General features: G+C 39.7%; 1 pseudogene; it reads left to right on the top strand.

Moving 5' to 3' along the window:
- Window positions 1–235: 235 nt before the first annotated feature.
- Window positions 236–21,460, top strand: LOC100797176 (uncharacterized; annotated as a pseudogene).
- The last annotated feature ends 305 nt before the right edge of the window (window positions 21,461–21,765 follow it).

Raw genomic sequence — 21,765 nt, 5'->3', positions numbered from 1 at the left:
TTAATCGCACTTTACTTCGCTTCGTGTCATAACAAATTCCGCTTAGCACAAACATCAAAAGATCAAAAACAAAGTAGTAATACCTTCTTATTCTCTCCTTCAGGGTGATCCGAACAAATTTGAAAGTTTGAATGTATTTTTCATTACTTCCTTTCTCCATTCAAACACTCGTGAGTAAAAATAGTAGTATAACAACAAATCTGAGGGATTGAAGAATATCTTAAACAACAACCAAATGTACTATTCTTCCAAGCAATGCACCATCACTTGGTTCATCCTAGCTAATCATGATTGTTCTCTACATCCTGTACTCTTCCAATTTTCTTCTCTTAACCGAGGTCAAGAAGGATTGTTCTACCACCTCCATTCGTTTAGATGGTGCCACCGAAGAACAACTTGAAATGAGTGGTAATAATATATCATTCTCACCTACAAAAACCATTGAAAGAACAGACGTTGTTGAAGAAGATGATGGCAAAAAAATTAGAGAAAATAAGGGCAAGGATCAAGAAGAAGAAAAGAAGAAGAAGAAGAAGGCGAATTATGTTATGAGCATAAACCAAAAACAGGCACAGAAAAGCACTAGCATTCGAGGTTTAGGCTACCTCCTGAAGCAAGAAGGAAAGAAGAGAGTATTTTATTAATCTTGTCTGCCTTATTACAATGACTATTAACTATTTATAGGCAACAATTGAGGTGCTATGACACTCAATTCTCCCAATAACAAAATTCTAGCATGATTCTACCCAAATAACAAAATGGAAGGGTAAAGGGAACAAAGGGAATAATTGAAAGTGATGACAAACAATATTTCTGGTACAATCACTATCCTCATGCCACTTCAGCACTCTTGCCTCTTCTTCCTGTAAGTCCTTCTTCCTAACAAATTACCCCTTGATCATTTATCTCAAAGATATGACACGAAGCTCCAACACATTGCTTTTGGGATAGCCGCTTCATCAAAATTGTGGGACATAAGTAAAGAATACATAAAGTTTTGGTGGAAACCTAATCAGACAAGAGGGGTGGTGTGGTTAGATAGCAATTTTTTGTGAGGACTCATGCAAATGAAGGGTTACCAAAGATTCAAATTTCCGGGGACACCACTAAATTTAAATACACAAATAGACAAGGGCAAAGATTTGCTTTGAGGATTTCAAGGGTGGTAACATAGACATTGAAGCTTGGTATGGAGGAAGTGAGATGGTTCATGATGGGAGATGATGACACAATATTTATTGTGGATAATCTTGTTAGAATTCTTTCTAAGTATGATCACACTCAATTTTATTTTTTCGGGAGCTCATCTAAGAGTGTTAGGATCAACAATATACAAGAGGAAACTAAGGAACAAACTAAGGAGCAGGAAGCAGATGCAGAGCAACAAGGGGGTGCAGAAAAGGAAGAAGGACAAAGGCCAAAGAGGGAAATTCACAAACCCCCGTACCTTAGAGACTTCGTCAGTAAGTAGTGGAGCAGGAATTGAGTTGGCGTGGTGCCCTGCATGGTAGTGGCGCTATTAAAATCTCTTTGTCTGCTAACCATTAGGACCTTCCCTTGCTTTTTTTGCAGTTTCTCGATCATTCCTCCAAGGCATATGCCATTAGACCATTAGGATAATTGTTAGAGGATAGCATCATGAAAAACTCTATAAATACTAGCAATGTAATCACAATGGTCAAGCAATAATACAATACTCTTTCCTTACCTTTATTCTGAAGGTGCCTAGACCTTGAATACTAGGCTCTTTCTCAGTTCTTAACATTCTGGTGCTTTCATTCCTCCTCTCTAATGGAGGACTCTCGCTCCAAATCCACCTTAGAACGTCTTGAGGAAGCCATTGCAAAGCTTGCCTCTAGCCAGCTGAATGTTGCCGAGAGGATCGAAGAACTCCTCCTACATGTAGCCAACCTTGAGCATGCATCTAACCCTTCAGCCTCACCATCTTCTTCCTCGCCCAACCCCGCACCAAACACAACCCATAACCCACCAAAAATGAAACTCAATGTTCCAAAATTTAATGGCACCGACCCCTCTGGGTGGGTGTTCAAAACCACCCAATTTTTTGCCTATCACTCTACGCTGAAACCAAAGCGCCTTACCATCGCCTCCTTCGCTATGGAAGGCCCCGCTCTTACGTGGTTCTAGTGGATGACCCGCAACCACCAGCTCCCGACGTGGGTGGCGTTTTTGCAGGCCATTGAGACGCGCTTCGCCCACTCCCCATACGAGGACCCAACAGGAATCCTCTTCAAACTCACACAACGGGGCTCGGTTAGCGATTACCTGCATCAGTTTGAAGCTCTAGCAAACAGAATTGTTAGCCTTCCCCTCTCGACCCTTTTAAGCTGCTTTGTCTTCGGCTTGGAACCCGGCATCCGTCGTGAGGTCCAGGTGCTCCAGCCACTTACCCTGGTACAGGCCGCGGGATTGGCTCGCCTCCATGAGGAAAAACTTGCTGATCAACACCGCCCCTCCCCGAGCCCCGCCGTACTCAACCCAACACCATTTTCCTCACAATCCCTTCAGCTGTCGGCCCCAACACACTCTCCTTCTCCCCCATTACTACCATCACCCCCTAAACCCCCCTTACCCTTGAAGCAATTGACACCCGCCAAAATGGCTCACCGGTAGGAGCATCGTCTCTGCTTCAACTGCGACAAGAAGTACACCCATGGGCACCGATGTGCCTCTCGCTTCTATCTTCTCATTGCAGATGAAGAAAAGCTGGATGCCGACACAGACCCTAATTTATTTAGCAATGACCCAAGTCCTAAAAACCCAGATCCCTCAGACCCGCCCCAAGCCTAAATCAGCTTTTGTGCGCTATCAGGCCACTCAGCTCCAGAAACCTTGCGCCTCTTGGGCCTCATTGCAAACCATCCCGTTGTCATCCTCATTGACGGTGGGAGCACACACAATTTTATGCAGGCGAGGCTCCTCCGGCACCTGAACTTGACCACTAAACCCACCCCAGCCCTGCGTGTCCTTGTTGGGATCGATAACAAGCTCGAATGCCACCATGTGTGCCCTGACACCACCATCCAAATTCAAGGCCACACCTTCACCACTGCTTTACACGTTCTGCCCATCAGTGGCGTCGACGTGGTGCTCGGCGTATAGTGGCTGAAGTCCCTTGGTCCAGTTTTGACGGACAACAATTCACTAACCATGAAGTTCATCCATGGTGGTTCGATCATTCAGCTCAAAGGTGATACGACTCAGCACCTGGAGGCAATCTCTCCTCCACAACTTTGATGACTGGTCCAGACCAATGCCGCTAGTGCCTTCTTCCACATACAACTCTTCCTTACACCCATTTCCCCAACCCCCATTCACCCAGACATCTCTACCCTGCTCACCGACTTTGCAACCTTATTTCAACAACCCAACACCCTCCCTCCTACACGCCCCACCAACCACACAATCCTTCTTGAACCTCACTCTACCCCGGTCAATGTCTGCCTATATCACTACCCTTATTTTCAAAAGCATGAAATTGAGATCCAAGTTGCCCAAATGCTTCAATCCGGCATAATCCGCCCTAATACAAGCCCATTTTCCTCCTCAGTGCTCTTGGTCAAGAAGAGAGACGGCTCTTGGTGATTTTGTATTGATTATCGGGCCTTGAATGCCCTAACAATCAAGGATCGCTTCCCTATACCGACAATTAACGAGCTCCTCGACAAGCTCGGCGGTGCCAGCTGGTTCTCCAAGCTCGACCTTATGCAAGGCTATCAACAGATTCTAATGGCCGAACCTGACATTGCAAAAACTGCCTTTAGAACCCATCACGACCACTACGAATTCCTCGTAATGTCGTTTGGGCTATGCAATGCCCCATATACCTTCCATGCCACGATGAATACCACATTTGGACCTTATCTGCGTAAATTTGTTATCATCTTCTTTGATGATATACTAATTTATAGTAAAACATTCGCAGAGCACTTGGACCACCTTCGTCGGGCCTTTGAAGTCCTGAGCCTACATCAATTTTTTCTGAAGCTTTCAAAATGCTCTTTTGCAACCTCTCAGGTGGAATACCTCGGCCATATCGTGTCTTGCCAGGGCGTGGCACTTGTGCCGGCAAAACTCGAAGCTATTCAAAATTGGCCTGTTCCCACCTCCACTTGGGCTCTTGGCAGCTTCCTCGGGTTGTCCGGATTCTACGGGCGATTCATACAGGGCTATTCCTCTATCACCGCTCCTTTTACAACCCTCTTAGCTAATGACTCTTTCCAGTGGACCGACAAGGTTGATAAAGCTTTCCTCCACCTCAAGCAGGCCCTATGCCAGGCCTCGGTCCTCAGCTTGCCTGACTTCTCCATTCCATTTTGTGTGGAAACAGATGCCTCAAGCGTGGGAATGGGTGTCGTTCTATCCCAGAAGAACCACCCAATAGCTTTCTTCAACAAACCGTTTTGCTTGAAGCTCCTTCGCGGCTCCACCTATGTCCGGGAGCTCGCCGCCATTATCACCACCGTTAAAAAATGGAGGCAATACCTATTAGGCACTCCCTTCATCATCCTCACAGACCACCAAAGCCTCAAGGAATTAATGAGTCAGATCATTCAAACACTGGAGCAACAACGATTCTTGGCTCGACTTCTCGGCTACGATTATACCATCCAATATCGTGCCGAAAAGTCCAATGCAGCGGCAGACGCCCTCTCTCGTCGGACCGAGGCTCCCTCGAGCCAATTTCTTCTTCTTCTAACCATCCCAAACTCACTTTTTTTGCAGGAATTGAAACAGGAGCTCCTCAGCAACCCTTCATTCTTGGACCTTCGCCGCCGAATACAAGACGACCCCTCTCACTACCATGACTACTCCCTGCGTGATGAATTCATATTACAGAAGGGTCGTATTTGGCTACCTAGGGATCTCCAGGCCATATCCACGATCCTCAATGAATTCCACAACACTCCTACAGGGGGCCACATAGGTATTGCTAAGACCCTGGCACATGTTGGTGAACATTTCGTCCGGTCCTCTATGAAACAAGATGTCTACTTGTTCATTTCCACCTGCCTCGTGTGCCAACAGACTAAGATCGACCATCGTAGGAGCCCAGGCCTCCTCTGCCCCCTACCTATTCCGACAAGACCTTGGGAGGACCTCTCCCTAGACTTCATCATAGGCCTTCCTTCGTCCCAGGGCCACACAGCAGTGCTGGTCGTGGTGGACCGCTTTTCCAAAGGAATTCATCTTGGCCTGCTCCCGACACATTACACTGCTTCTATCGTGGCTAAGTTATTCATGGAAACCATCGGCAAAATACACGGCATGCCCAGAAGCCTCGTCTCTGATCGCGATCTCCTCTTCATCAGCAAATTTTGGCAGGAATTGTTCAAACTCAATGGCACCACGCTCAAGATGAGCACTGCCTACCACCCTCAGACAGATGGCCAGACTGAGGTGATGAATCACGTAATCAAATAGTACCTTCGCGCCTTCGTCCATCAGAAACAAACAACATGGGGGCGCTACTTAATGTGGGCGGAATGGTCGTATAATACATTCATTCACTCTGCTACGGGTATGTCACCATACGAAATAACCTTTGGCAAGAAACCACCTTCTATTCCCCTTTGCCTCATCGGAGACTCGAATGTGGCGGCGGTTGACGAATGGTTAACCAAATGTGATGCCCTGTTCTCGATTTTAACTAAGAAACTCTCGAAGGCACAACAACGAATGAAGGCAAACGCGGATAAGCATCAACGAGATGTCCAATTCGAAGTCAGAGATCAGGTCTTGGTCAAACTTCGTCCTCGACGCCACTGGAGGTCAATTTTCTAAACTAGCCAAAAGATTCTATGACCCTTTTTGTGTCCTACAAAGAATTGGACCCGTCGCTTACAAGTTAGATTTGTCGGATTCATCCCGCATACACCTCGTGTTTCACTGTTCATTGCTGAAGCCATTTCGGTAGTGCCCCTCTCAACCGGAGCCAGCCCTCAATCTGCCACCCTTATCTGAGCAACACCAACCCATCATTACCCCTCTTGTCATCCTCGCCACCAAATGGATCCATTCCGGGAAAGAAAAAGAACTACATATCCTTGTCCAATGGCAGGCTTACAACCGGAGGATACTTCCTGGGAGCCATGGACTAAATTGAAGTTTGATTATAACCTTGAGAACAAGGTTATTTTGGAAGCGCATGGGGATGTTAGGATCAGCAATATACAAGAGGAAACTAAGGAACAAACTAAGGAGCAGGAAGCAGATGCAGAGCAATAAGGGGGTGCAGAAAAGGAAGAAGGACAAAGGCAAAAGAGGGAAATTCACAAACCCCCGTACCTTAGAGACTTCGTCAGTAAGTAGTGGAGCAGCAATCGAGCTGGCGTGATGCCCTGCATGGTAGTGGCGCTACTGAAATCTCTTTGTCTGCTAACCATTAGGACCCTCCCTTGCTTTTTTTGCAGTTTCTCGATCATTCCTCCAAGGCATATGCCATTAGACCAATAGGATAATTGTTAAAGGATAGTAGCATGAAAAACTCTATAAATATTAGTAATGTAATCACAATGGTCAAGCAATAATACAATTAACATTCTGGTGCTTTCATTCCTCCTCTCCAATGGCGGACTCGCGCTCCAAATCCACCTTAGAACGTCTTGAGGAAGCCATTGCACAGCTTGCCTCCAGCCAGCTGAATGTTACCGAGAGGATCGAAGAACTCCTCCTACGTGTAGCCAACCTCGAGCATGCATCTAAACCTTCAACCTCACCATCTTCTTCCTCGCCCAACCCCGCACCAAACACAACCTATAACCCACCAAAAATGAAACTCGATGTTCCAAAATTTGACGGCACCGACCCCTCTGGGTGGGTATTCAAAATCACCCAATTTTTTGCCTATCACTCTACGCCGGAACCAGAGCGCCTTACCATCGCCTCTTTCGCTATGGAAGGCCCCGCTCTTGCGTGGTTCCAGTGGATGACCCGCAACCACCAGCTCCCGACGTGGGCGGCGTTTTTGCAGGCCATTGAGATGTGCTTCGCCCATGGTGGTTCGATCATTCAGCTCAAAGGTGATACATCTCAACACCTAGAGGCAATGTCTCCTCCACAACTCTAACGACTGGTCCAGACCAATGCCGCTAGTGCCTTCTTCCACATACAGCTCTTCCCTACCCTAACCCCATTCACCCAGACATCTCCGCCCTGCTTATCGACTTTGCAACCTTATTTCAAAAACCCAACACCCTCCCTCCTACACGCCCCACCAACCACACAATCCTTCTTGAACCTCACTCTACCCCGGTCAACGTCTGCCCATACCGCTACCCTTATTTTCAAAAGCATGAAATTGAGACCCAAGTTGCCCAAATGCTTCAATCCGGCATAATCCACCCCAGTACGAGCCCATTTTCCTCCCCAGTGCTCTTGGTCAAGAAGAGAGACGGCTTTTGGCGATTTTGTGTTGATTATCAGGCCTTGAATGCCCTAACAATCAAGGATCGCTTCCCTATATCAGGCCTTGAAGTTTGATTATAACCTTGAGGACGAGGTTATTTTGGAAGCGCTTAGGGATTTTAGGATCAGCAATATAGAAGAGGAAACTAAGGAACAAACTAAGGAGCAGGAAGCATATGTAGAGCAACAAAGGGGTGCAGAAAAGGAGAAGGACAAAGGCCAAAGAGGGAAATTCACAAACCCCCGTACCTTAGAGACTTCGTCAGTAAGTAGTGGAGCAGGAATTGAGTTGGCGTGGTGCCCTGCATGGTAGTGGCGCTACTGAAATCGCTTTGTCTACTAACCATTAGGACCCTCCCTTGCTTTTTTTGCAGTTTCACGATCATTCCTCCAAGGCATATGCCATCAGACCATTAGGATAATTGTTAGAGGATAGCAGCATGAAAAAATCTATGAATACTAGCAATGTAATCACAATGGTCAAGCAATAATACAGTACTCTTTCCTTACCTTTATTTTGGAGGTGCCTAGACCTTGAATACTAGGCTCTTTCTCGATTCTTAACAGAGAGCCACGTTCAAAACATTCATTTCTCCTATGTTATGGCATATGGTGGAGGAGGATTTGCTATAAGTTATCCATTAGCTAAGGAGCTCGCGAAAATGTAGGATCGTTGCATTCAACGCTATCCTACTTTATATGGAAGTGATGATAGAATGCAAGCTTGCATGGCTGAGCTAGCAGTTCCATTAACTATAAGGAACCTGGGTTTCACCAGGTAATTAATTAATTATTAACTTAAAAATGTTTTTGATATCTATAAATTTATGTTTTATTAGTTTTGGTCCTGTAATTTTTTTTATTTATTTAACTTTAGTCTCTTTAATATTTTTTTTTATTTTTAGTTTCCATGAGTTTGCGTTTAAAGGAATTAAAATTAAAAAAACATAAATTTAAAACTAAAAAATGAACAAAATATAGGGAAAAAAATTAAAAAAACGTAAATTTACATGCATTAAAAATTTTAAAAAAAACTTATGAAGACCTAAATTAAAAAAATATAATTATTATAATCAAAAATATATTTAAGGGTTAATTATTTAATACCAGTGCATGTCAAGTGATGTGTCATCATTTTCTCCTATTTCTTAACCCTTTTTGTCAACATTTTAATTACTGATTAGCCTTAATTGTCAAATTAATTATGCAGTTTTATCATTTGGGCCTACTAGACTAATTTGGTGTTTTTAATTTAATTTCAAGAGAATTATAAACAATTGAGCTTGAATCCGAAATTGGGCTTGCACTTGGAGAGAGCGGACAATTTTATTCTACCAAATCTTATCTTATCCAGATTTTATCTAATCTAGATATTATTTCATCTAGATTTTATCTTATCTTATCTAGATTTTATTTTGTCAAATCTTATCTTATCTTGTCCAGATTTTATTTTATTAATGGGCTTGGACTTAAAACAGATTTGTAAGCTTTGGGGCTGAGAACCTATATAACAGCACCAAGGTTTTAGTTTAGTTTTCTTTTCGTTTTGGGGAGAAAGAATAATTTTAGGTTTTGCAATTCCAATTTTTACTATTCACGTAGCAATAAAATTTTGTTTTCTGCTTCAATCTGCAATTTCGTTTTCTACTGATTAATGGAAGGCTAAGTCTCCAGCGTTGTTTTCTCTTGAGGATCAAACACAACTCTCTTTTAGGTTTTATTATTACTATTGAATTCTGATCAGTTTTTCCTCTTCACCAATTACTTTGTATTTGTTGCTATTAATCCATGCATGCTTAGTGCTTGATTAATTGTTTATGCGCTTAATTTACGTTCATGCTTAATGATCAGTTTTGTTCATGATTAATTGGTGTATGTGTTGCTTAATCACATAATGACGTCCTTATGTTAAATTTTGCTTAGTAATTTAATTTAGGGTTGGATTAAGTGGTTGAATTGATAAAGGATAAATTTTCGTAACCTAGGATAAGAGACTTGCTTGCGAATCAAGGGGAAACAACGTGTTTTAATTCTGATATTTTCTAAGTAAATTTGTTCGCTATTTAATTTACACAAACAAACAACCCCCCCTCCCCAATTCGTTACTGTTTAATTATTATCTGTTATGAACGTTTGTTTGACCATTGCTCGTTGGGAGACGACCTAGGATCACTTCCTAGATACTGTATTTTTAATGTTTATTTGATTCAGGTACAACCTCGATCAAATTTGGCGCCGTTGCCGGGGAGCAGCGGGCCAAAGGTTCATAATAGTGTTTAGTTATCTTATTTTGTGTTGCATTCTGTTTTGCATTTCAGTTGCATTCCATGTTTAGCGATTGTTTTTAGTGACTGATTCAGCTTTGTGTTTTGTTGTGAACAGTGCTGAACAGTGATTAGCGACTGATTTTGCAATTTAATTAGCGATTTTTGTTTTGATAGTTAGAGTTGTTATTTTTGGCTGATTTTTTTGTGTGGTAGCTTCTTTTGATCCATATTTTTTGTGAAAAATATCAGGAGCACTTGGTGTGGTAGTATTTGAGAGAGACAAAGATTTTGGGAACTTGTTTTTAGCAAAACTTAAAATGGCCATAACTTTTGCTCCGGGTATCAGAAGGACTATTATTATATATGCATTTGGGGTAGAAAAAAATTTCCCATATTGTGACAATTGGCTGGGGTCTCCCAAACTCCAAAAATTAGCTGTTTTCTAAGTTTTTATTTTTTTTTATTTTTCAAGTATTATTGTCCTATTTTTCTAAACTTTGCTTAGGTAGTTTTCATAGTTATACTTTAAATTTTTGTTTGAAAATTTTGTGCTATCTTTTAATGACTTTAGGGTGTTCCTCACAAAATTTCAGCTCATTTTGATATCGTTTGAGTATAGCTGTAGTTTTACCCCCTTGTTAGGTGCTTGTTGAGAAACACATTATTTGCTGCATATAGTGCATGACTAGGGGCAATCCTGTTGATTTACAACCCTTTGATCCTAAAATAGATAGAAAATTTCATAGATTAGTTAGGCATAGTGTGCATCTTGTTCATTCTGTGCATTTTGAGCATTCTGAGCATTCTGTTGAGGGTGATTCTGAATATTCTGATTTTGAGCATTTCACTACTAATTTTCATACTAAGAACATGGTTCAACCTCCACCTCGTGAGAGGACTCTTAGGGAGATGGTTGCACCTGATTTTACTTATGAAAGCTTGTGCATTCAATATCCTGATGAGGGTGTTCCATATGTTCTCAAGACTGGACTAATACATTTGCTGCCCAAGTTTCATGGTCTTGCAGGTGAAGATCCTCATAAGCATCTTAAGGAGTTCCATATTTTTTGTTACACCATGAAGCCCCCTGATGTCCAGGAAGATCATATCTTTCTAAAGGCTTTTCCTTATTCTTTGGAGGGAGTGGCAAAACATAGGTTGTACTACCTTGCTCCCAGGTCCATTTTCAGTTGGGATGACCTTAAGAGGGTGTTCTTGGAGAAATTCTTCCCTGCATCTAGGAGCACTGCCATCAGAAAAGACATTTCAGGCATCAGGCAACTTAGTGGAGAAAGCTTGTATGAGTACTTTGAAAGATTCAAGAAATTGTGTGCAAGTTGTCCTCACCACCAGATTTCTGAGCAACTCCTTCTTCAATATTTCTATGAGGGACTTAGCAACATGGAGAGGAGTATGATTGATGCTGTCAGTGGTGGAGCTCTTGGTGATATGACCCCTACTGAGGCTAGAAATTTGATTGAGAAGATGGCTTCTAACTCCCAACAATTCAGTGCAAGAAATAATGCTATTGTTCTTAGAGGAGTCCATGAGGTGGCCGCGAATTCATCTTCATCTACTGGAAATAAAAATCTTGAAGGAAAACTTGATGCCTTGGTCAACCTGGTAACTCAGCTTGCCATGAATCAGAAATCTACACCTATTGCAAGAGTCTGTGGTCTATGTTCTTCTGCAAATCACTATACAGATCTTTGTCCTTCTTTGCAGCAATCTGGAGTCAATGAGCAACATGAAGCTTATACTACAAACATTTATAATAGACCTCCTCAACAACAAAACCAACAACAATAGAATAATTATGACCTTTCAAGCAATAGATACAATCCAGGTTGGAGGAATCATCCAAATCTGAGATGGACATGCCCTCCACAACAACAACAGTTTGTCCCTCCCTTTCAGAATGCTACTGGTCCAAGCAAGCCATATGTTCCTCCTCCAATACAGCAGCAGTCACAACAAAGACAATAAGCAACTGAGGCTCCTCCTCAACCTTCCTTAGAAGAGTTAGTGAGGCAAATGACCATCCAGAATATGCAATTTTAGTAAGAGACAAGAGCCTTCATTCAGAGTCTAACAAATCAGATGGGCAGATGGCTACTCAGTTGAACCAAGCTCAGTCCCAAAATTCTGACAAATTGCCTTCACAAATTGTGCAAAATCCAAAAAATGTGAGTGCCATCACCTTGAGGTCTGGCAACCAAATTCAAGTGCCTCCACCAGTAGTAGCACCTGCACCTGAACCTGGCAAGCTTCATTCTACACCTGAAAAAGAGGATGAGATAGTTGCACAAAGGAGAAAGCTTCCTAACAAAAATTTTCATGCAGGTGGACCTTCTTCTAGTAATTTTGACTTACCGCAGCCTCATATCCCTCTTCCATTCCCACCTAGAGCAATTCCAAACAAAAAAATGGAAGAAGCGGAAAAGGAGATCTAGGAGACCTTTAGGAAAGTAGAGGTGAACATACCTCTCCTAGATGCCATCAACCAAATTCCAAGATATGCCAAGTTTCTAAAGGATTTGTGCACCCACAAAAGGAAGCTCAAAGGCAATGAAAGGATTAGCATGGGCAAAAATGTGTCAGCATTGATAGGTAAATCTGTTCCTCACATTCCTGAGAAATGTAAGGACCCAGGTACTTTCTGTAAACCTTGCATTATTGGGAACAGTAAGTTTAAGAATGTCATGCTAGATCTAGGAGCATCAGTTAGTGTCATTCCTCTGTCCATTTTCAATTCTTTATCTCTTGGACCTTTGCAATCTATAGATGTGGTGATTCATTTGGAAAATAGAAGAGTTGCTTACCCCACAGGTTTCATAGAGGATGTGTTGGTTCAGGTTGGTGAACTTATTTTTCCTGTTTATTTTTATATTCTTAATATGGAAGAGGGATTTTCCCATGGTTCAGTTCCAATTATTTTAGGCAGGCCATTTATGAAAACAACCCGAACCAAGATAGATGTTTATGTTGGCACATTGTCTATGGAATTTGGTGATATTGTTGTTCATTTTAACATTCTTGATGCCATGAAACATCCATCTGAGGATCATTCTGTTTTTCGTGCTGAGATAATTGATCAGATCGTTTATGATTATATGTTTGATTTTGATTATGTTCTTCATGGTAGGAAACATCCATTTTTATCTGATATGCATACTTGTCATTCCTTATGCATTGAATCTGAATCTGAGTTTGAATTTGATCCTGTGTCTGACTTTTATGTTGAGAGTGAATTTGAATTTAAGTTTGGTGTTGTACCTCTTGATGTCAATTTTTTTAGAGTCAGAATGCAATAATCATGTTGCAGGAAATACATATACTTCTGACTTGCTTTATGAGGTACAGGCGGAGGAACCTTCTTCTTCTCCTACCCTAGTTCCTCCCACTGTTCAGCCACCACCCACACCAGAGTTGAAGCCCTTACCAGCAACCCTCAAATATGCTTACTTGGAGGACAAGGAAAAATTTCCAATGATCATCTCTGCCTTCCTTGCTACTAAGCAAGAGGAGAAGTTGTTGCTAGTTCTCAAGAAGCACAAGAAAGCCATTGGATGGACTTTAGCAGACATTCTTGGTATTAGCCTATCTACCTGCATGCATAGGATACTTTCAGAGGATGGAGCTAAGCCAGTAAGGCAGCCACAACGGCGACTCAACCCCATCATTCTAGATGTGGTGAAAAAGGAAGTGACCAAGCTCTTACAAGTTGAAATCATCTACCCCATTTCTGAAATCCAATGGGTGAGTCCAGTCCAAGTGGTTCCTAAGAAGACAGACCTCACAGTGATCAAGAATGAAAAGGATGAGCTTATCCCCACAAGAGTGCAGAACAGCTGGCGAGTCTGCATTGATTATAGGAAGCTAAACTAGGTAACCAGAAAAAATCATTTCCCCCTGCCATTCATTGATCAAATTCTTGAGCGCTTGACAGGTAAATCTCATTACTGTTTTCTTGATGGTTTTTTTGGTTATTTACAAATTCATATTGCTCCTGAGGATCAAGAAAAGACCACATTCACCTGTTCCTTTGGCACTTTTGCCTATAGGAGGATGCCCTTTGGCCTATGCAATGTCCCTGGTACCTTCCAGCGGTGTATGCTTAGCATTTTCAATGCTTTTTTAGAGACTTGCATAGAGGTGTTTATGGATGATTTTACTGTTTATGGATCCTCTTTTGATGCATGTTTGGATAGTTTGGATAGAGTTCTTAATAGATGCATTGAAACTAACCTTGTGCTGAATTTTGAAAAATGTCACTTCATGGTAGAACATGGTATAGTTTTAGGGCATATCATTTCCAGTAGGGGCATAGAGGTAGACCATGCAAAAATAGATGTTATTTCACAATTGCCTTACCCCTCTTGTGTGCAATAGGCGCTTTATCAAGGATTTTAGCAAAGTGGCCCTTCCACTATCCAATCTGCTGCAAAAGGAGGTGGAGTTTGATTTTGATGACCGGTGCAAAGAGGCTTTCGATTGCCTCAAGTGTGCGGTGACTACCGCCCTTATCATTCAGGCACCTGATTGGACAGCCCCATTTGAGCTAATGCGCGATGCATCCAATTACTCATTGGAGGTTTTCCTTGCTCAAAAGATTGATAAGCTGCCTCGAGTGATCTACTACGCTTCCAGAACTTTGGATGCTGCTCAAGCAAATTACACTACCACAGAGAAGGAGCTATTAGCGATAGTTTTTGCTCTTGAAAAATTTCGTTCATATTTGCTTGGTACTCGTGTTATTTTTTATACTGACCATGCAACTCTAAAGTACCTATTGAAGAAGGCTGAATCAAAGCCTAGATTAATCAGATGGATGCTTTGGCTCCAAGAGTTTGATTTAGAGATCCGTGATCGGAGTGGTGCGCAGAACCTCGTGGCTGACCATCTGAGTAGGATTGAGCGTGTGTCTGAGGACTCACCCATTCGGGATGATTTTCCGGATTACCATTTGTACACTCTGTATAGTATTTCTGATTCCTTCCCCATTCCCTGGTTTGCTAATATTGTGAATTATTTGGTTGATTCTATTTTTCCTCCCTTAGCATCTAAAGCTCAAAATGATAAAATTAAGAGCGATGCTAAGCATTATATTTGGGATGACCCCTATTTGTGGAAGTTGTGCAGTGACCAGGTTATTAGGAGATGCATTCCAGCTCGGTCCTGCAATTTTGTCATTCTTCCACACCAGGTGGCCATCTTGGCATACAGAGGACAGCTCGCAAGGTGCTTGACTGCGGTTTGTACTGGCCCACCATCTTCAAGGATGCGTGGAGAATCTGTAGCACTTGTGAGCCTTGTCAGAGAGCAGGCAGCTCACCTTTATGGAGACAGAAAATGCCTCAACAACCTATGTTATTCTGTGAGGTGTTTGATGTCTGGGGTATAGATTTTATGGGGTCTTTCCCTGTCTCTTTTGGTTTTGTTTATATTCTCCTTGCTGTTGATTATGTTTCAAAATGGGTGGAAGCCAAATCCACCAGAACTAACGACGCTAAGGTTGTTGTGGATTTTGTTAGATCTAATCTGTTTTGTAGGCTTGGAGTCCCTAGAGCCATCATTAGTGATCAAGACACCCATTTTTGTAACAGATCCATGTATGCCTTGCTCAAAAAGTATGGGGCCGTGCACAAAATTTCCACACCTTACCACCCCCAAACTAATGGGCAGGCTGAGATTTTAAACAGGGAGATAAAAAGGATCTTAGAGAAGATTGTGCAGCCGAATAGAAAGGATTAGAGCACCATGCTAGATGATGCTCTTTGGGCGCATACGACTACTTACAAAGCACCCATAGGAATGTCTCCTTATCGGGTTGTCTTTGGCAAGGCATGTCATCTTCTTGTAGAGATAGAGCACAAAGTCTATTGGGCTGTAAAGACCTGCAACTTCTCTATTGATCAGGCTGGAGAGGAAAGGAAGTTGCAACTAAGTGAACTAGATGAGATCCGGTTAGAAGCCTATGAGAATTCCAAATTCTACAAGGAGAAGACCAAGAAGTTCCATGATAGCTAAAAAGGACTTCGTAGTTGGACAGAAAGTTTTATTGTATAACTCTAGGCTCGGACTCATGAGTGGTAAGTTGAGGTCAAAGTGGATTGGTCCTTTTGTGGTGACTAATGTTTTTCCTTATGGTACAGTTGAGATCAAAAGTGAATCCACAGATAAGAGCTTCAAGGTCAATGACTTAGGGAGTAGTGGTGAATGAGACCTCCTTACTTCACCCTACTTCTCTTCCGCCATGACTTAGGGAGTTTTCTTTTTCTGTCTCCTTCTTTACTTTTATTGCATTTGTCCAAATTTATTGATTGTTTTGATTGCTCTTGATCTTATGATTGTGCTACATTGAGGACAATGTGTTGTTTAAGTGTGAGGGGGGGGGGGGGAGATTTCTGTTCTTTAATTTTGTTGGGTATTCTAGTTTAATTTTATTAGGTTTTTCTAGGTTAATTTTGTTATTTTGGTTTTATGTTTTGTGTACAACATTGCATGTTTCTCTTTGAATTTTGGGTTATGTACAGGTAATGGGTAATTGTTTTTGAAATAGGAGTTTCTTGGCATTTTGTGAATTGAAACCCTTGTTTTTCTCTACATGTCAAATTAGTTTTGAAAGTTTGAATTGAAAGTGATAGATTTACCCTTGGTGAGAATTTGAGCCATCATCATCTATTTTATTCGGTGTGTTTTGCCCCATTGATTGCTTGCACAATAGCCTTGGCTTGACTCTTGTTGATACTTCTTGCTTCACATGCATGTTGGGAGATGATTTAGGCATTTTGTTCTTATAAGCCTCTAGCCAAATGAGTCTACCTTGAATTAATTCCTTTGATAGCCTCTTTAAGCCTATGTTCCCCTTTCTTTGTTTTGAAGCTTATTACAAGCCTAAAGTGAAAAACCATGATTTCACCCTACTTTTAAGAAATTTTGGAGCTTTGGAATTGTTTTGGGAATAAGTGTGAGGGGGGTATGTTTCATTGGATGATATGTTTTTGTTGACCATGCTTGATGATGTATTTTGGCCATGCTTGATGTATATACATATATTGCCTAATTGTTGCTTTTTTTTTCAAATACCTTCAATTGCTACTGTTCACGTTCAAAAAAAAAACAAAAAACAAAAGCAAAACAAAAAAGAATGAAGTTGAATAAATAAGGTCTTGGTTTGAAGACTTGGATTGGTTGAGGACTTGGTTGATTTTGTTTTGGGTTTACTTTTTAAAGCTTAATTTGTAATTTTGATTTTGGGGTTTATTACTTTTTCTTACTTCCCACTTATTCCCCATTGCTCCTCTATTCCTTTGGGTTTTAGCTACTATCCCATACTTTCATCTACCTTGTCCTTGGCCCCATTACAACCTTAAAAGACCTTTTGATCCTCATGTGCATGTGTTTGTGATGTGGTTGTCAATTTTAGAGTCTTGCCAAGTTTATGTGGTATTTGTTTTCATGGGTGCTCTGAGAGTAAACAGTAGCCTAGACACTTGAGAGATCAAGTGCATATCTTGTGAGGCTTTATCACTTTTCATTCTTGAGCTGATTGACTACCTTGTCATGTTTGAGATGCTTGGATGATTTTCATGATGACCTTGATTCTTTAACTCTTTACGTGTTGCATGTTACCCATTCTTTTCATTCCTTGAGATTCATTGAGAAATTTGTAATTGTTTGTATCTGTTTGTTTCTCTTTAATGTCTCTGGATTTGTCTCTTGCTTTGTTTTTTTTATTTTGCCCAGGAGTGCAAAAGGCTAAGTGTGAGGGGATTTGATGTGTCATCATTTTCTCCTATTTCTTAACCCTTTTTGTCACCATTTTAATTACTGATTAGCCTTAATTGTCAAATTAATTATGCAGTTTTATCATTTGGGCCTACTGGACTAATTTTGTGTTTTTAATTTAATTTCAAGAGAATTATAAGCAATTGGGCTTGAATCCGGAATTGGGCTTGGATTTGAAGAGAGCAGACAATTTTATTCTACCAAATCTTATCTTATCAAGATTTTATCTAATCTAGATATTATTTCATCTAGATTTTATCTTGTCTTATCTTATCTAGATTTTATTTTATCAAATCTTATCTTATCTTGTCCAGATTTTATTTTATTAATGGGCTTGGACTTAAAACAAATTTGTAAGCTTTGGGGCTGAGAACCTATATAACAGCACCAAGGTTTTAGTTTAGTTTTCTTTTCATTTTGGGGAGAAAGAATAATTTTAGGTTTTGCAATTCCAGTTTTTACTATTCACGTAGCAATAAAAATTTGTTTTCTGCTTCAATCTGTAATTTCGTTTTCTACTGATTAATGGAAGGCTAAGTCTCCAACGTTGTTTTCTCTTGAGGATCAAACACAACTCTCTTTGAGGTTTTATTATTACTATTGAATTCTGATAAGTTTTTCCTCTTCACCAATTACTCTGTATCTGTTGCTATTAATTCATGCATGCTTAGTACTTGATTAATTGTTTTTGCACTTAATTTACATTCATGCTTAATGAGAAGTTTCGTTCATGATTAATTGGTGTATGTGTTGCTTAATCACATAATGACGGCCTTATGTTAAATTTCGCTTAGTAATTTAATTTAGGGTTGGATTAAGTGGTTGAACTGATAAAGGATAAATTCTCGTAACCTAGGATAAGAGACTTGCTTGCGAATCAAGGGGAAACAACGTGTTTTAATTCTGATATTTTCTAATTAAATTTGCTCGCTGTTTAATTTACACAAACAAACAACCCCCCCCCCCAATTCATGACTGTTTAATTACTATCTGTTATGAACGTTTGGTTGATCATTGCTCGTTGGGAGACGACCTAGGATCACTTCCTAGATACTGCATTTTTAATGTTTATTTGATTCGGGTACGACCTCGATCATCAAGCAATAATATCATCATTAGAAGTACTTGGAGATTTGATTCTTTATTTCTTGAATAAATCTGAAATTTGCACGTATATATTTCTTCCTTGCTTGTGCAGTATGATGTGTATGGGGACCTTTTAGGCCTTATGGGTGCACATCCTGTGGCCCCTCTAGTGACATTGCACCACGTGTAGTGCAACCAATATTCCCAATGATGAATCGAGTACAATCCTTACAACAAATAATGAAATCTTCTAAGCAAGACTCAGGTAGCACAATGCAACAATCAATTTGCTATGACAACAAGAGATTTTGGACAATCTCTATTTCATGGAGCTACGTGGTTCAAGTTTTGAGGGGAGTTTTATCTCCTAGAGAGTTGGAGATGCCAACGCGAACCTTTCTAAATTGGTATAAAACAGCTGATTACACTGCATACTCATTCAACACAAGACCTGCGACAAATAAAAAAAACCCTTGTCAGAAAGCTTTGCTTTTCTATATGAACATGCAGAACACGATATGATTCTATTAAGTAGAAATTTATTGGTAGTTACTCTCGTTTCAAATCTAGACCTCCAGACTGCACATGGAAAATGGAGTCACCAGAGAAAATTAATTCCATTATAATGTGTTTGAATGGAGCAATTTAACAAGGGAATTTATTTTCTCAAGGAATTTAAAATGATTCATGATAAAATAGTTTGTTTGGATAAAGTATTTGAAAGGAGATTTTATTTTTGATATTTTTATGAATAATTTTGATTGACTAAAATAGTGGGATTTCAAATTCTCTCAAAACATATAAAATTTGAAATTCTTTTTTTGGAGATGCTCACTCTAACTCACGTTCTTGCTCGCGACTCTTTCTCGCTCAACACTCACAACTACGGGTGACCAAAATTTTTACGGTCGATATCAACATAAGTTGTTTTTCACTGACGTTGGCCGAGATTTTTTTGGTCAGAATTTTTTTGTATGATGTCAACCAAAGCTATTTTTTGTCGATATTAGCTAAGATTTTTTTTAGATGATGTTGGTTAGGGTTATTTTCTCACTGACATCAGTCATGGGAAATTTTTGCTAGCGTCGACCAAGGATTTTTTCGGTCGTTGTCATCCAGGTTATTTCAGTTGATATTGACCAATGATTTTTTTTTTCTACTGGCATCGGTCATGACTAACGTTTGAGTAGATACTTGTTAGGGTTTTTCAACCGACATCGACTAGGTTTTTCCAGCCAACATCAGCCAAAACTATTTCTTAGCCAATATCAGCTAGGGTTATTTTTTAGCCGATGTTAGCTAAGGTGTTTTGGCTTATGTCAACTAGATTTTCTTAGCCAACGCCGGTTAGGATTTTTTTGCTGACATCGACTAGGGTTTTTTGGCTGACATCAACCTCAGCTATTTCTCAACCACATTAGCTAGGTTTTTTGGTTGATGTTGGCTAGGATTTTTTCTGCTAACACTAGCTAGGTATTTTTGACCGACATCGGGCATGACTATTTTTAGTCGACATCGACTAGGTTCTTACAGTCGACATCCACTAAATTTTTTCGGTTGACATCAGTCAGAGCTATTTTTTAGCCAACATCGGCCAAGATTATTTTATAGTCGATGTTGGGTAGGGTTTTTTGTCCGACATTGGTCAGGACTATTTTTTAGCCAACTTCGACTAGGGATTTTTCGGCCAATCTTGACCAATGATGTTTTTCAGCCGACATTGGGTAGGTTCTATTGGTCGACATCGACCAAGCTATTTTTTAGCCGATATTGGATAGATTTTTTTTGTCAACACTTACTAGGAATTTTTAGGCCGACGTTGACTAAAAATAGTCTTGGTCAATGTCGTTCGAAAAGACCCTAGCCATGTTGGCCAAACAAACTCTAGCCAACATTGGCTGAAAAATAGACTCAACCAACGTTAGCCAAAAAATAGCGCCGATTGACATCAGCTGACAAATATTCCCAGCATACTTTAACAAAAAAAACTATTTGATGTCGACCGAAAAATAGCCTTGGTTGATGTCGGTTTAAAAACATCACTGGTTGTGGTCAGACAAAACAACTCTAGTTAAAATTATCAATATTTTGTATTTATAAATTATTAAAAATTGAAAATATTTTTTAATTAATATTTCAAAATTAGATTGTGTTTATTTTCTATAAAGTTTAATATTAAAATTTCTTCTATTTAAAATATAAAATTAAAATTTTGTATATGGAGAAAATTGAATTGTCCTATCCAAACAAAGAATTTAAAATGGAAGAAATTTGAATTAATTTATCCAAACAAAACATTTGAAGAATAAAGTAAATTAAAATCAAAGTAATTCAAATTTTAAGTATTTCAAATTCTTTGAGATTTTAAAATTCCTTATCCAAACAGAAGTTATAGTTTCAAAAATACCGGATCCTCTTTGTTGGCAAATGGTAAGAATGTTTTGAAACTCCCTATAATACATTTGTTTTTATCATAATCAACATCCTTAGATACTAGTTAAAAAATTAAAAGATTTTTTTTAAGATATGTAAAATTGAATTATGCATGTGACTTTTTCTATGTTATCTTATAATCTTCATAATAAAAAAATCTTTTAATTTCTTAATTATTAATATTTTTATGACACTAATATGTAAGATACATACATTAATACCTAATAATGAGATATCAACATTGTTATTTTCATTCTACGTATTAAAAGGTGTACTTTACTAATTTATCAACATTGAAATGAATCCTCTTATTAATTGAATGTAAATTTGATTTTGCAGTCACCAAGGCGGGATTGTTGTAGAGTTTTACCATCACGAAAGAACTCATGTATATATGGGTGGTGGGCAAGTGTCAAAAGGGAGAAGTTAGAGCGTGTTTGAACGGAGAAATTTAAAATTCGGAGAAATTTAAAATTCTAAGAATTTTAAATACTTAAATTGAAATTTTTTTATTTTCAAAATTGTGTTTGGATAAAAAAAATAAAATTATGAGGATGAAAAAAATGAATGAAAAAAAAGAGAAGATATGGTTAGTGTGCTAGTTATACATGTTCATCTACGCTCACACCCGATCGATATTTCTCACCTTTTAGAAGAAAATTGAAATTTCAAATTTTTAGTTGTTTAAAATTCTGTTTTAAAATTCCAAAATTTTAAATTCTTCATAAAAAAAACATCCAAACAATAAATTCTAAATTAC

This window comes from Glycine max, chromosome 9, assembly GCF_000004515.6.
Source record: "Glycine max cultivar Williams 82 chromosome 9, Glycine_max_v4.0, whole genome shotgun sequence".
NCBI classification, from domain to species: Eukaryota; Viridiplantae; Streptophyta; class Magnoliopsida; order Fabales; family Fabaceae; genus Glycine; species Glycine max.
This window is presented reverse-complemented; position numbering and strand designations above follow the sequence as displayed.